We start from the raw sequence: 16,304 nt of genomic DNA, 5'->3' as shown, positions 1-16,304 counted from the left end.
CACGAGGGAGCTGCATCCCACATGGCCAGGGAGGGCCACACTACGGACTCAGAATACACCAGTGGGACGGAGGGCGAGGGGAGCACCACGGTGGGGACAGGAGCTGAAACCAGCAACACGGACTCGTCCTCCAATGGGAGCTCCCTTGTGGTGGCGGCAACATCTGTGCCCCCCACTTCTCCAGGTACAGCTGCCACCCCACCTACCAGCACCACCCTCCCAGCAGCCCCTCACCCTTCGCCCCGTGCCCGCTCACCCAGGAGGGTGGGCCTCACCTTCGCCCCAGGCACCTCAGCCCCTGCCCCTGTCACCCCTGCTGCCCTCAGTGACGAGGCCATTGACCTCCTCAGGTCACTCACTGTTGGGCAGTCTACCATTTTGAATGCCATCCAGGGTGTAGAAAGGCAGTTGTAACAAACAAATGAATTCCTGGAGGGCATTCATTCTGGTCAGGCGGCCCTTCACCGATCCTTTCAAACTCTGGCCTCAGCACTGATGGCAGCCATTGTCCCTGTGTCTAGCCTCCCCCCTCCAACTTCCTCCACCCAGACCCAATCCCCTGTACCTCTACCTATCCCAAGCACACCATCAGACCAGCCTGCACACACCTCACCACACAAGGGAAACTCAGGCAAACATAAGCACCACACATCCCACAGGCACTCTCGCAAGCATCACACACATACAGACACACCAACATCCACTGCCTCCACTGTGTCCCCCTCCTCCTCGTCTCCCTCCTCCCTCCCAGTCTCGTCTACACTCACACCTGCATGTACTACCTCTACAGCCACTACGTCCCGCACCAGCACACCCACCAGCACACCCCGCTCACGTGCAGTTACCACCCCTACTACCATTCACACGTCCCCTGTGTCCTCTCCCAGTGTGTCTGTGACGCCCCCTCCCAAGATACACAAACGCAGGCACACACCCACCCAACAGCCATCCACCTCACAACAGCGTCCAGCGCATGCACCTGCACCCAAAGCCACAAAACGTACACCTCCTACAACCACCACCTCTTCCTCCACTCCCAAACCCCCTCATGCTACCCGTCCCAGTGTGTCAAAACAACTTTTCCTGTCCACCCTTAACCTATTTGCCACCCCCGTCCAACTCATAGGTCCCGAAGTAGCACCTCAGCCACAACATCTCCGGGACCAGTGGCGCCTGTTGTCACAGGTATGTGGAGTGCACCGGCCACCAGGACACCCAGTGTGGCACGGAGACATAGCACAGCCAGTCCCCCCCCTGTGAAGCACCAGAAGTTGGCCAGTGCCCGGCGGGAGAGGGGGAAGACTCCAGACACCCAAGCAGCTCCCAGGGGTCCAGGTGGGAATGTGGACTCAGCTGTGACTCATCCCAAGGTGGTGAAGGCCCACAAGAAACCCAGCAAGTCTGGGAGGAGCAGCACGGCGGAGAAGACCGCCATCATCCCCGCTGCCCAGGAGGGCCCCGCCAGCCCCATCGTCGCTGCCCAGGAGTGCCCCGCCAGTCACAGCCCAGCTGCCCAGGAGGGCCCCACCAGCCCCATCGTCGCTGCTGCCCAGGAGGGCCCTGCCAGCCCCATCGTCGCTGCCCAGGAGGGCCCCACCAGCACCAGCCAACTTGCCCAGGAGGACCCCGCCAGCCACAGCCCAGCTGCCCATTAGGGCCCAGCCATCCACAGCCCAGCTGCCCAGGAGGGCCCCGCCATCCACAACCCAGCTGACCAATGAAGGACCGCCAGCCCCAGCCCGGCTGGGCAATGAAGGACCGCCAACTCAAGCACCGATGAACAGGGCAAGCACCGCTGAACAGGGCAAGGACCGCCAACTCAGGCACCGCTGAACAGGGCAAGGACTGCTGAACAGGGCAAGGACCGCCAACTCAAGCACCGCTGAACAGGGAAAGCACCGCTGAACAGGGCAAGGACCACTGAACAGGGCAATGACCGTCAACTCAAGCACCGCTGAACAGGGCAAGCACCGCTGAACAGGGCAAGGACCGCCAACTCAAGCACCGCAGAACAGGGCAAGGACCGCTGAACAGAGCAAGGACCACCAACTCAAGCACCGCTGAACAGGGCAAGGACCGCCAACTCAAGCACCGCTGAACAGGGCAAGGACCGCTGAACAGGGCAAGGACCGCCAACTCAAGCACCGCTGAACAGGGCAAGGACCGCTGAACAGGGCAAGGACCGCCAACTCAAGCACCGCTGAATAGGGCAAGGACCGCTGAACAGGGCAAGGACCGCCAACTCAAGCACCGCTGAACAGGGCAAGCACCGCTGAACAGGGCAAGGACCGCCAACTCAAGCACCGCTAGCCCATGAGCGGCAGGGGCACTGACGCAACTGGGACCGTCATGGGGTGAGTGATGCACTCTGGGCACCAGTCCCCCTCCAGAACTAGTGGATTATCACATCCACTACCTCAGTCCTTGGCAGGATGAAGCACTCTGGGCACCAGTCCCCCTCCAGAAGCAGTGGATTATCGCATCCACTACCTCAGTCCTTGGCAGGATAAAGCACTCTGGGCACAAAGCCCTCTCCAGAACCTGTGTTATCCACTTGAGAGACTGTGGCTTTGCACTCCCCAGGATGCAGCAGTGGGCAACCCACCCACTTGTGAGACTTGAGAGACTGTGGCTTTGCACTCCCCAGGATGCAGCAGTGGGCAACCCACCCACTGTAGAGACTTGAGAGACTGTGGCTTTGCATTCCCCAGGATGCAGCAGTGGGCAACCCACCCACTGTAGAGACTTGAGAGACTGTGGCTTTGCACTCCCCAGGATACATCAATGGGCATGGAGCCCCCTCGTGGATCCGGCGTTATGCACTCATCCGGCTGAGGTGCCCCCCCCTTCCTTTCCCCCTGAGGTGCCTGTTGTATTTCTATCTGATGCCCCTGCAGTGTTCTCTCTGTTTTGATCTGGTATCGTGTGTGGGCCTAGCCCATGCATTTTGGGACCAGTGGTCCACGGACTATGAATGGTGCAATACCTGGACTACTAATCTTGGTGTACATTTTGTTAATAGTGTATATATGTATATTTTTGCTTACTGAATTTTGATATATTACAATGGTTACACTCATTTCCTTTTGTCTTTGCATTCTTCCGGAGGGGTTGGGGGTGTAACTATAATGTATAGATATGCATTAGTGTGTGTGTTGTAGTGGGTGAGGGTGGGGGTGTTGTGTGTGTGTGTCCCTGTTTTTTCCCTCCCCCCTCCCCTGTGTCGTAGGTGCAGTACTCACCGTGCTCTTCGCCGCCGGCGTTGGTGCTCCTGGTACAGGAGCAGGAAGACTATCGCAGGGAGGATTTGGAGTTCCGGGTCCATGGTGTCCTCCTTCCTCGTGGAGTGTGTAGAGGTGAGCGTTTTCCTGTTTCCGCCGTGTTTTTATCCACGGTGTATCCGCTCCGGAAAAGGTGGCGGATTGGCCTGTCATAATAGTGTGGGCGGCACATTGTCCTCCGCCTGTCTGTTGCCGGTGACCGTCAAGCTGTTTGTTTGTACCGCCGTGGCGGTCGGAGTGTTAAAGTGCCTGTCTTTGTTGGCGGTTTCCGCCACGGTCATAATTCCCAAAAAATTCCCTACCGGCCTGTTGGCGGTCTTACTGCCACTTTAACACCGTCCGCCAAGGTTGTAATGACCACCACTATGTCTTTCCATGCTAACGCAAGATGGTGGGGGTCTTTTTAATCATGACTCTCATCTTTACAATTCTAGTGCACTGTTCATTAACCTAATCATTGCAGACCATGGAATTTACCGCAGATTGCAGATTGTATTAAATAAAAACTATTGAAACATAACTGCATCTTCGTTATTGCCTGTGTTTGGTTGAGACATGATATATATGTGAGAAAGGGGTAATCTCTGTTTAACCATGACACACCTTGAGATGTCATGCTTCTGAGTCCATTCATAACGACTGCCACAAATCACCTTTAACTGTTTGGGTTATTGGTGAGGTACTGCTAGTGAGCCGGAAGGGCTGGGACTACAGTTGTGACTTGTTGTAGGATAGGCATAGTCACCTACAAGCATAAGTACTGTCATAATTGAACCAGCAGTCTTGCCCAGAGCAAGAGTGCAAACTACGACATGGCGCCACCAATGATGGTGTTTAGCCACTAATTTACGGGTACCCCGACTATCACTGTCTCACAGATGACAGGTACCCTAATTACCATTATACAGAGATGTCCATGGTCTTTGGGAAATCCTCCTCAGCTGAACAGGGAACACCTATTTAGACAGTAGGTTGTTTGAGCTCGAACTCATAAGATGAACATACTCCCCACTTGGTGTTCCATCTCTACAGTAACTTTTTTTAAATATGGACATAGACATTCCTGAGAATGCTAGACAAGCATTAACATTACACCTAGTAGTGCATGGCTTAGCAGATACAGACGGGGATGTTACATTCATAGTAGAAGCTAATGAAGCTTACCAAACAGAAACATTCTGTTCCTGGGTCACCTTTCCTGAGGAGGACACCAGGTCAGTCACATTTCACACATATAGAATTGCTAATGTACCTCAATGGTACCAAGCATACCAGTGCCATGAAATACCGCTCACCTATCAAGAGCATCAGAACTGGTTTAAAGGCGCCCAACCACATGTAATACAACGCATTAGATTAGGTTCCTTAGGTAATGGTGGACCTACGTGGCCTATGTTTGCCACATACCGGGTATACAAAATTTGGAAGGAGCAGATCTGCAAAACTTATACAATGAAGTAGTAACATTATATAGACGGCTTGTTCAGTTCGTAATGCTGACTTTGAACACAACACCAGCGCGTCCGGCACCACCAGCACCTACTGGATACCAATTGGCTACTGGGATTTATCCACAAACAGTACATTCTATTATGGGTAAAGTACCCACAGAACGGGAGAAAATACCTTATTGGATAGCACAGAAAACAAATCAGCTGGAAGCTGTGTTTCCCCATACGGGACCACAGGAGAAACATAGAATTCTAACAATGTGATTGCCCTTTGGGATGGTTCCCGTGGTGGATGACTGCCACATGGGGTACAGTCTTCACTGCAATATATACTACCACACATGGTACCCCGACACTTGCCAATTTACCGGAGGTGTTAAAACAAATACAGAATGAGCATGGGGCAGCACCTGCCCTAGATTTAGGGATGAAATTGAGGCGTAATTTTGACCCAGTATCTTCAATAACAATCAGTAACATTAAAGGGGAAGCGGTAGCACTGGCTATGCGCCAGTGTCTCTGAGGAACTCCACATTTGGATCAAGAGAGACAGCTACCAAAAATTATTTCCAATACCTGTTTATGTCCTACCTCCTAAATACACTGCACCCTGCCCATGGGCCTACCTGTAGCCTACCTTAGAGGTGCTTTACATGTACTAGAAGGGAAGGTTTGGGCCTGGCAAATGGGTGCACTTGCCAGGTCAACATGGCAGTTTAAAACTGCACATATTGAAACTGCAAAGGCAGGTCTGAGACATGTTTCAAGGCTACTTAGGTGAGTGGCACAATCAGTGCTGCAGGCCCACTAGTAGCATTTGATGTACCAGTCCTGGGCACACACATTGTGCACTATACTAGGAGCTTACTAGTAAATCAAATATGCCAGTCATGGACATCCATTTATAATCACCACTTGCAAAGGGAGCACTTGCACGTTAGCAATGATCAGCAGTGGTATATTGCCCAAGTACCAAAATGAGTAAAAAGGAAATCCAGCACACAGTCAAAAATACAGGAGACAAAAAGACAGGAGGAAACCACGCTAAGGATGCCAGGTCTAACACTTGTCCCCCCATTTGAAAGTGGGGATAACTTCCCAACCTCATGGGAGTACTCATCACTAAGGGCCTCACTTACAAGGATTTTGCACCACTGTAGTGTCATTTTTTTGATACTGCAGTGGCGTAAACAGTCCCCCACACAACACCGAATTTACAAACTGGTGCAATGGTAGCATTGCCCCAATTTGTGAAGCCTTGCACCACATTATACCTGTGCCAGGTATAATGTATGCAAAGTAGGCTTTCCCCTGCAAAAAGCCCTGCACAAATGGTGCAGTGAAATCTATAAGATTTCACTGCACCATTCTGCGCCGTCACAGTGTAATTCTTTTAATGCTTGCTTAGGGCATCACAATGTGCCAGTTTCTACTAAATGAGGCACTAAGACAGAAGAATCTGGACAGACCATCAGCATTTGCGTGTTCTGTACCGGGGGGTGTTCCACCGTAAAGTCCATTCCTTGGAGGGAGATGGACCACCTCAACAGTTTTGTGTTCTCACCCCTCATCTGAATCAACCATCGGAGGGGCCTGTGGTCTGTCTGAACCCAGAAATGAGTCCCAAACAAGTAGGGTCTTAGCTTCTTCAGCATCCAGACCACAGCAAAAGCTTCTCTCTCAATTGCACTCCACCTCTGTTACCTGGGGAGTAACCTCCTGCTAATGAAAGATGCAGGCTGATTTAGTACCTCTTCGTTTAGCTGCGCTAGAACTGCCCCCAGACTATGCTCTGAATCGTCGGTCTGCACAACGAATGCCATGGAGAAGTCGGGTGCCTTGCACATGGCTGCCTTCAGGACATCAGAAGCAGTCTGACAGGCCTCAGTCCAGATGACTTCTTTAGGCTGCTTCTTGGAAGTCAGTTCTGTCAAGGGGGCAACAATGGTGCCATAGCCATTGACGAATCTCCTGTAATAACCTGTGAGACCTGGAAAAGCTCTCATCTCTGTCTGGGTCTTGGGGGTTTCCCAAGCCAGAATGGTGTCAATCTTGGGTTGTAGGGGTGCCACCTAGTAGCTCCCCACCGACTCCTGCCCTGTCTGGCATTGACTGGCCTTAATAGTTAGGCCTGCCTTCTGCAGGGCCTTTAACATTTCCGAGAGGTGATGCAAATGATCCTCCCAGCTGGAGTTGAACACTGCAATGTTATCCAGATAGGTGGCGCTGAAATCCTCCAGCCCAGCCAAGACTGGTTGACCAACCTCTGAAAGGTGACAAGGTTTTTGTCAACCTAAATGGCATGACCCAGAACTGTTAGTGCCCCTCTGGCATTGAAAACATGGTCCTCCCTTGTGGCCCCCATGGTCAAGGCAATCTGCCAGTACCCACACGTTAAGTCAAACGTACTGAGGAACTTGGCAGCTCCTAGCCGATCCATGACCTCTCCTCCTTGATGCTGGCTTTGACCTTGTCAGTCACCCTGTAGATTTTATGTTTCACAGGTGGACTGTACCCAGTGTCCACATCATGGGTGCACCAAAGGGTGACTATTGGAGTCAAGGAAAACAGAGAGGCAAACTGATCCAGCAACTGGCAACAGTCCCTCTACTGTTCAGGGTCAGTGTTGGGGAGAGGTTCACACCATCCACAGACCTATCTTGCTCTTTGACAGACAGGTGGTCAGGAAGAGGTTCACCTTCCTCCTCCATTCCATCATCTGTTGCCAAGAGCATGGTCAGTTCAGACCTCTCAAAATGTGGTTTCAGGCTGTTCACATGTAGGACCCTCAAAGGCCTCCTTGGAGTCTGCAAGTTCACTAGGTAGGTCACATTACTCTTGCACTCCACTACTTCAAAAAGCCCAGTCCACTTGTCCAGTAGAGCGTGGAGCTCCACCAGGGCCATGACTCACACTTTCTGGCGAGGCTGAAACTGAACCAGAGTGGCATTCTGGTCATACCATTGCATAATATCCTCATGGCTTGCTTGCAGGTTCACCTGAGCAAGTTTCCTGAAGTGCGCAGTATGGTTTCTAAAGGCCAGCACATAGCTAAATATGTCCTGGAGGAGCATACTAAGAGATTTCTTTCAGCCTTCTTTCACCAGGCTAAGAGGTCCTCTTACAGGCTACCCGTTCAGCAGCTCTAAGGGGCTAAAGCCAAGTCCCTTCTGCAGTACCTCCGTGTATGCAAAGGGAAGGCATAGTAAGAGGATGTCCCACTCACACCTTATCGAGTCTGCCAGACCCAAAACCATGCCTTTCAGGGTACAGTTGAACCTTTCAACCAACTAATTTCCTTGGGGGTGGTAAGGAGTGGTGACCTTGTAGGTCACCCCACACTCCTTCCACAGAGACTTCATATATGTGGATAAGAAGTTGGTACCCTGGTCGGATACCACCTCCTTGGCAAACCCCATGCGGGAAAAGATTCCCATCAATACCCAGCCCACCATGGGGGCCATTACTGACCTCAGAGGGACAGCCTCCGGGTACCTGCTGGCATGGTCCACCAAGACCAGGATGTACCTGTTGCCCATGGCTGCCTTGGGGTCCAGAGGCCCCACATTATTGATCCCCACCCACCCAAAAGGGATGCTCACAACGGAGAACGATTAGAGAGGAGCCTTGCCTCCCCCCTCTTGCCACTTGCCTGGCAAGTCTGGCAAGACCTACAATGGGCATCAGAGTGCCTTAGCATTTGGGGCCAGTAAAAGTGGGTGACAATCCTCTCACTGTTACGTCCTCCCCCAAATGTCCTGCCAAAGGCACATCATGAGCCAGATCCAGTAGGAAGGTTCTGAAATACTCAGGTACTACCAGCACTCAGGCTGCCCCAGGCTCAGCAACCTTAGGCTCACTATATAGGAGACCATTCTTCTAGTGGATTTCAATGTGATCCAGACTCCTTGCTAGCCCCCTGGTCTGCAACCTGCTGCCGCAGACCCTTAAGAGAAGGGCATGTCTGCTGCACCTCGCAGACCTCCTCCCTAGTGGGGCCCCCTTCTTGCTGCCAATGGGTCAGCTCAGGCACATCCCCCAGTTTGGCCACCTGCTCCCCTATAAGTTCTTGGGTGTCCTGCTCAGGTTCAGCCTCCTCCAAGACCATGGGAACGTCTGGGGTGGGTTTCCCACACCCCTTGTTTCCCTTGTTTCTCCTCTTCCTGGCAGGTACCTTGGCAACTCTTTCAGGCTCCAGGTCCTCCTGATCACTCTTACTGGCTGCCATAGACTGAGTGGTCATGCAAGCCCAGTCAGGCAGACACACCATCTCTAAGTGTGACCTGCTTTCCACCTCACGCCAAGGGGAATCTTCCAGGCCATTACCTAGCAGATAATCAACAGGCATGGTTGGACTCACAGCTACACTCAAGGAACCTGAGACCCCCCCCATTTAAAGTGAACCTGCGTCACCTTTTACTGGTGCTCAGAGTTGTCCACAGCAACTACTTGGTGAAACACTTTGGGGGCTACCCGCTTTTCAGACACCAGGTGATACACACCTGACAGTAGTCACGCTGGCTCCTGTGTCTTTCAGAGCCTTCACCCTCTGCCAATTGATTGTCACCCACTGCCTGCACTTCTTAGTGTTCTCAGGCACGAGGGTCCTCTGGACCATCTCACTGTCCCCTAGCGAGACAAGAGTCAGCCCAGCTGGCTCCCACCCTTCTCCTGGAGCCAATTCCTCCCCAAGTGCCTCACTGACCAACCCCTGTGACTGTTCACCAGTGGGTGCCGGTGTCCACTTGGGACACTTGAGATCCCTCCTCATGTGACCCTCCTAATCACATGCATTACACTTGCGGGGACCCTTCTCTACAGCCTTCCCTGTAGAGATCCAAGGCTTCTTCTCACCTTTGGGAGGGGAATCCTTATCCTGAGAACTAGGTTGGGGCCTGTAACAGGGTCGTCGTCACGATCCCTGCACAAGAAACAGAGCAGCCAGGGGATGCCCGAAGGCACACCGGGAGAACACCAGAAATCCTATTCCCGAGGCACATAATAACATTTGAGTCAGAAGGCGAGGTAATAGAGAAGGAGAGGAACTCGGAAGGCGGAATACCACTTGCAACACCACCCGAGAGAATGGAGTACACTGGAGACAGCGAGGAGAAGACACCTGTATATCCAGAGGCCCCCCTCAGGAGCCACAGGAGGACCCACCATCCAGCCACGTCTCTGGAGAGACATGGCTCACCAAGGTACAATCAGTTTTTAGGGGCACTGACACAAAAAGGGGGGCAGCTATATGAAGGTGAGAGGGGGGTGGGGACAATAACAGGGGAGAAAGCACTTGCCACAACTCCCTCACTGCGGTTAGCTACAGACACTAAGGAGTACTTCGATATTTCTGCACCTAGAAGTTGTGTGACCACACCGGTGAGCACTTCCCTCTGTTCCTCCAGCACACGCCCTCACTAACCTTCACAAACCCTTCCACCCCAATAATCCCCCTGAGGAAGAGACCCTTACTCAATGTACGTTAATTGATTATTCCGAGGGACGGTCGTCTGCGAAGTCCAGACGTCGCAAGAAGACCGGTTGGTGACGCTCTGGGAAGAGAGAAGAAAAGGAAGAGAATTATCCAAGGAGGAAGAAGAAAGGAAAACTGACTGACAGGCCAATTAAATAACAGAGACTGTCTGACTTGGAAAAGAAAAGAGAAGACCAGTGTAAGAAGAATAAAAACCCTGAAACTCCCTTTGGCGTAGTTCATTAGTAGTTAATTATGTAAAGACTCCAAGGGCCACCCGAGGGCCACCCGGTGACAGGGCCCTTTAGAGAACTCCACCTGTTTACCCTTGCCCCACCACTTCTTCGGATGAGGACCCTGCCCACCCTTGGTGGAGTCTCCCCCATAACTCTTGTGGACCCTATACTCTCCCAGAGATTGGCTTCCTGGGGTCAGTCAGCTTGCTGTCAATCAGATGTTGGCACAGCTCTGGAAAACAAAGAATATACAAGTGCTCCCATGCAATCAAATTGTACATCCCCTCATAATCTGCTACCTTGCTGCCCTTCACCCAACCATCCATTGCTCTGCAAAAAGAATCAACACATTCTAACCAAGTTTTGGAATCCGACTTCTTTTAGAACCTAAACTTGTCCTTGTACTGCTCTGGGGTGAGGCCATACCTAGTGTGTAGGGCGTCCTTTATGGTAGTGTAGGTGAGCACCTGGGGATCCCCAAGGCTGTCAAGGTGCCCCTGCCCTATAATTCAAAGTGTTTCCACAAACCTGCACCCAGTGTACCTCAGGGACCCCGTTCATGTACAGAGCTGACTCATACCACTTAAACCACAAGTGTATGCCATTCTCCCTCCTATAATCCTTCATTAAATCTTTAGGAATGTGCATCCTCCTGTCAGGCTGCACTGGAAGTAGGCTGCCACTATTTGTACTGGGTTTGGCCTGCTTGGCCTTGAAATCCAGCTCCCTCAAACTCAACTCTTTTCCTCCAGAGCAAGGACCCTTCCCCCTCTTCTTACATTTGCTCTATTTCAAACGTTTGTTTTCTGCTTCCAACCTGAGATTCTCAATTCCCAGCTCATGCTCTCTGGCCTGCTGCCTGTCCTCCAGCTCTTCTGAGGGCAAACCTCTGGATGACACACTGATGCCACTCCTGGAGGGTATGCTCCCTACAGACAGATCCTCAGCTCCAAAGTCCCCTTGTTGGTTCTGTACCTCCACATCCTCATTCTCAGCCTCCCCGGTTTCTCTTGCTGCCCACTAGGCTCTCAGCACCTTTTGCAGCTCCTCTTTTCCAGAGGAATTCTTCATAGGGCAATTAGGATCCTTGCAGAACTGTTTCAGTTGAGGCACCGTGTGGGATTTCAACTTCACAATCTCAAACTCAACCTCTGCTTCTCTTGCTGGTTCAGCAGACAGGGACATGATTTGTAGATAACTCCAAGGGTTGTCAAAAACAGAAAAACTCAAAAAGCAGTATTTTGCGTAATGGTCTGCACTATGCAGTAGTGTAAACCAATCACTGTATGTCAGTTACAAGCACAGGTCTTATCCTCACCGCTGATCACCAATGTTAGAAATGGGGTCTCTAGCTGGCAGTCTGTTTACACCTTGTCCAAGTAGGGACCCTCACTCTAGTCAGGGTAAGAGAGTCACACTCATAAGATGACCCCTGCTCACCGCATTTGTAGCTTGGTACGAGCAGCCAGGCTTATCTCAGAGGTGCAACCCCATTTCTAACAAGTATAAATCTCTGGAAACCTGGCAAACAGTGACAAACCTGTCATGGTCTGGATTGTCTCGGGAAATGCAGCAGAATTGTCATTGAAATGCAGCATATGCTGCAATAGCAAAGACTGATCTCTGCTCATGTACGATGCGAAGATGGGTGTTACCCAAATTGTGCAAGCTGGCCAGGCGGATTGCAAGCTTGATTTGTGCACGAATCCCATTTTGAGTGTAAGACTCAAAAATGTCTTTGACTCTACAATGGAGGTGGGAGTCCAAGGGTCGGCGCTAGAATAAGACTCAGGAGTGTCTCCATGCTCCCTCAGAAATGGTACTGCACACAAATTTGTTTGCTGCACAATTTCCTCAACAAAGTCAAAATCTAAAAAGAGATGGACCCAGTATATTGGCAAAATATTTGCTGTATCGACATTACATCCAGCGTTTCCAGTAAACATGGGAATTTGGGGCTGTACTAACTTGGAGGGCTGCCAAGAGAGCACTCTGTGCTTGCCACCACACATGTCTGCTCTCTGGGGTGGTCTACCCTGCTAGGGTGGCACCATTGCACAGTATTTGGTTGCAAAGAGACAATACAACTGTTATGACCATGTTCCTCAGAATCGCTGGAAGACGAGTCATCATTATATGGAGCTCCACAGACTGAAAACTCCCTTCCCAATTTTGCTCCATTTTCCTCCCCCTTAGATTCTGCTTCAGAGCTGTCCTCCATAACTCGACTTATGGAGGAGTCATCCAAGAGAAGCCATCTCTGCTGACTGTCCAAAACATGTGTAAAACTTTTCTTCAAAAACTCTTTGTCCTATGTGGAGGGCAGAAGTATGCTTCTAAACTGGTGGGTGGTTGTGTGCATCTGTTAGATGTATGTAGGAAAGAGTAAAAGCCAAAAAGCAAAAACTACTCAGCTTTATGGTGCTGCCTCAGTTTTCCAAGGACACTAAAAAAGAAACAAAAAAACACACACTAGTACTTCAACATGCCACATACACAATACTGCAACATATTTGTTGCATCCTATATTTGATAGGACAAATGGTGCAACGGAGCGAGAAAAGTTGCTAAAGGGGGAGGGGGCTCTGTGTGGTCTGTTTGAGAGAGGGTGCAGGGGCAATGAAGACCTGGAACTACAGCAGTTAACCTTGGCTTAAGCAGGGAACATTGGAGCATTGGCATGATGTCAGCAGAGCAGCTGCCACAGGTCCTTACTGAGATGTAAAACAGGGATCAGTAACTTTGCTGCTGACATTTAGAGCTTCTGGGCAATACTTGTCTCTTTCTGTAGCTGTCCTCCTTCATCTCTGTCTCTTGCCTGGCTGCTCGCTTTGCATTCTTTGATGTTCTTGACACAGCAGTTCTCCGCCCCCCTTTCTGCACATCTTTCTCCTTTCTGCCTTCTTCTTTCTGCCCACCTTTCTCTACTTTATGTCTGCTCCTTTTCTACCCCCTTTTGCCTCTCTCTCCTTTTGTGGCTGTTGTTTGTCTGTTTTCTACAGTTCATGCCTGCCTGCTCTAGAGTATGCCTTATTACTCCCATTCTCTGTTCTGTCCTCCCCTGCCTCTTTATTCGGGCTGCTTCTGTGTTCTTGGTTGTTGGTGATTTGGCATTTAGCAGGTTCTTTCTATGTGTGCAGGATGATAAGTGTGCTTGTATGTGTGCAAGGTGCCCAGTTTGCCTGCTTGAATGCAGCAGGAGTGTAAATGCAAGAGTGCCTTAGAAGTGCAGAGCGACTGATATGGGTGTGTGGGAGTGCAGGAGTGTGTCTGCATGAGTGCACTGTGAGTGGTGTGCCCATGTAAATGTAGGGTGAGTGGCCTGTGAGTTCAAGCAGTGGGGATTTCCTCTTATGAGTGAAGAGTGAGTGGTGTGCATGGTGAGTAATGTAACCATGTGATTGCAGTGTGATTGTGTTTATATGAGTGCAAGGCAAGCAGTGTGCTTTTACGACTGCATGGTAACCGGTGTGCAGGAACGAGTGCCGGTGTGGGTGGTGGTCTGCGTGTATGTGTGTGTGTGCAGGGGTGCATCTCTATGAGTGCATTGTGAATGTTGAACACATGCGAGTGCAGGGTGATTGTTGTACAGCGTGATGTGTGAATATCTGAATGCATGATGACTGGTATGGTTGTATGAGTGTAATGATGCATTTGTATGAAAGTAGTAGTGCATGATTAAAGTTGTGCCCTTGTGAGTGCAGGGTAAGCAGTATGCTTGTATGCATGTAGGGTGAGCAGTGAGTTTCTATGAGTGCACTGTGTGTGGTGTGTCCATATTGGTGCTAGATGACAAGTACTCCGGTGTGAGTCCAGGTGTGTGTTTGAATGAATGCAAGTGAGAGGTGTGTCTGTGTGATTGCATAGTAAGCAGAGTCCCTGTGAGTGCAGTGTAAGTAGTCTGCCTCTGTGAGTCAAAGGTGACTAGATTGCCTGTGTGAGTGCAGGGTAAGCAGTGGCATTGTGAGTGTGGTGTGGGGAATATGTGAATGATGGATGGTTGTGTCTGTGTGAGTGCAGGGTGAGCACTGTGCCTGTCTGAGCTTTAGCACATTAAAGCCATGCTTATTGACATTGCCAAACTGCAAGAAATTGGGGTTACTGGTTGAGGAGGGTAAAACCCTACTCAAGCAGAAACCATAGTCCTTGTTAGGGTGAAGTCAAAAGCAGACCCTAAGTTAACCTGTGCTCAAGCCTCTGTTAGCTTGGCACAGAGCAGTCAGGCTTAAGTTAGAGGCAATTTGTAAAGCATGTATGCAGCACTTTATACAGTAATGAAGCGAAACACTGCACAAGAAAAACCCCACACAAATTTTATAAAAAATCGAGTACATTTTAAGAACCAAAATGACAAAAATCTAATAAGTAGAACCGGCGATGTGTATTTAAATATTTCAGTGAAAAGAGCTTGAAAAAGCACAAACCACCAATTGTGAATATCTGGTTGTGCCAGACCGGGACAAAGTCACAAGTTCAGGTGGACCACGACAGAGTACGGGCCAGCTAGGTCTGCTAGACAAGTGCACCTTATATCCTGATTACAGAGCCTTGTAAGGTCTCGCACAGAGGATGCATCATGCATCTAGGTGAAGCAGTGGGTCCCAGTAGCTCTGTAGCTGTATAGCTGTGATGCAAGGTCCTGCATCATCGGGGAGGATCTTGTTGATGAGGGCTTGCTATGCAAAGTATGGTGTCTGGGATGCAGATGTGTCCGTTCTAAGAGCTGTGAGGCTGCAATGTGAAATCCTGGGTTATCGTTGAGGCTGCCATCAATGAGATATTTGCAATTTGAGGGCCTGCTTCGGGAAAGCTTTGCACAGGCAGTGGTTCTGATGTGGGCTGTGAGGTCAAGGTGAAGTCCTTGAAGCAGAGGCAATGTGTTGGTTCTCCTTGGGATTGTACCTTTGTGTGGAGACAGGACACAGGGCCTGATTACGACTTCAGAGGAGGGGATTACTCCGTCCCAAATGTGACGGATATCCCGCCCTCCATATTTCAAGTTCCATAGGATATAATGGACTCGTATTTCGGCTGGAGGGATATCCGTCACATTTGGGATGGAGTAATACCCTCCACCGAAGTGGTAATCAGGCCCACAGTCTATTCAAGTGTAAGTAGGGCTGTGCCTAACTCCATCCTCCCATCCCCCTGTGATGACCCATGCAGGCACACCCAGGGTCTCTACTGCGTGTGACTGTCTAGGAGGAATATACAAGGTCCAACTGTTAGCTACACCCAGTCATGTGACCCAGAGGCAGCCTGCTGGCACCAAATTGCTAAGCTAAGGCAGAAAAATGCCAACTTTCTAAATGTGGCCTTTTTAAAACTTTTAATTTAAAATCTGACTTTGCCAACAGAGAGGGGGTTTCACTACAATTCCAAAAACATTAAATGTGAAATGAATACATGTTCCCATTTGGAAATTCCAGCTTACTAAATGTAATGATGAAACTCCAATGTTATCCTATCGGTGAGGTAGGCCTTGCAGTAGTGAAAAACGAATGTAAGAGTTTTTCACTACTAGTGTTGAAGGGAGTCTGGTTTTGCAGAACTGTGCCTTGCGAAAACAGAACGTCAGAATGCAGGGGGTGTACCACTTATGCCAAATGGGTACTGTCATACCAAAACACCTGACTTGCTCACAGTGCTTTACGTGCCCTCCTAATCTTACAGAATGACAAGTAATTGTAGCTACCCAAAAGTCATCACACTCTAGCTCCCTCTCAGGGAACAGTGTAAAAAAAGGTCAGTCACTTTTCGTACATTATCTCAGTAATACCTATCCATAGCAACAGTAAAAAAAAACACAATGAAAGCAGACAATATATTTATTGCAAGTAAGGTAGTCTATCATGAAGCAAAT

The sequence above is a fragment of the Pleurodeles waltl genome, chromosome 5 (genome assembly GCF_031143425.1).
Source record: "Pleurodeles waltl isolate 20211129_DDA chromosome 5, aPleWal1.hap1.20221129, whole genome shotgun sequence".
Lineage (NCBI taxonomy): Eukaryota > Metazoa > Chordata > Amphibia > Caudata > Salamandridae > Pleurodeles > Pleurodeles waltl.
The sequence above is the reverse complement of the archived record's forward strand: the minus strand, read 5'-3'. Positions refer to the sequence as shown.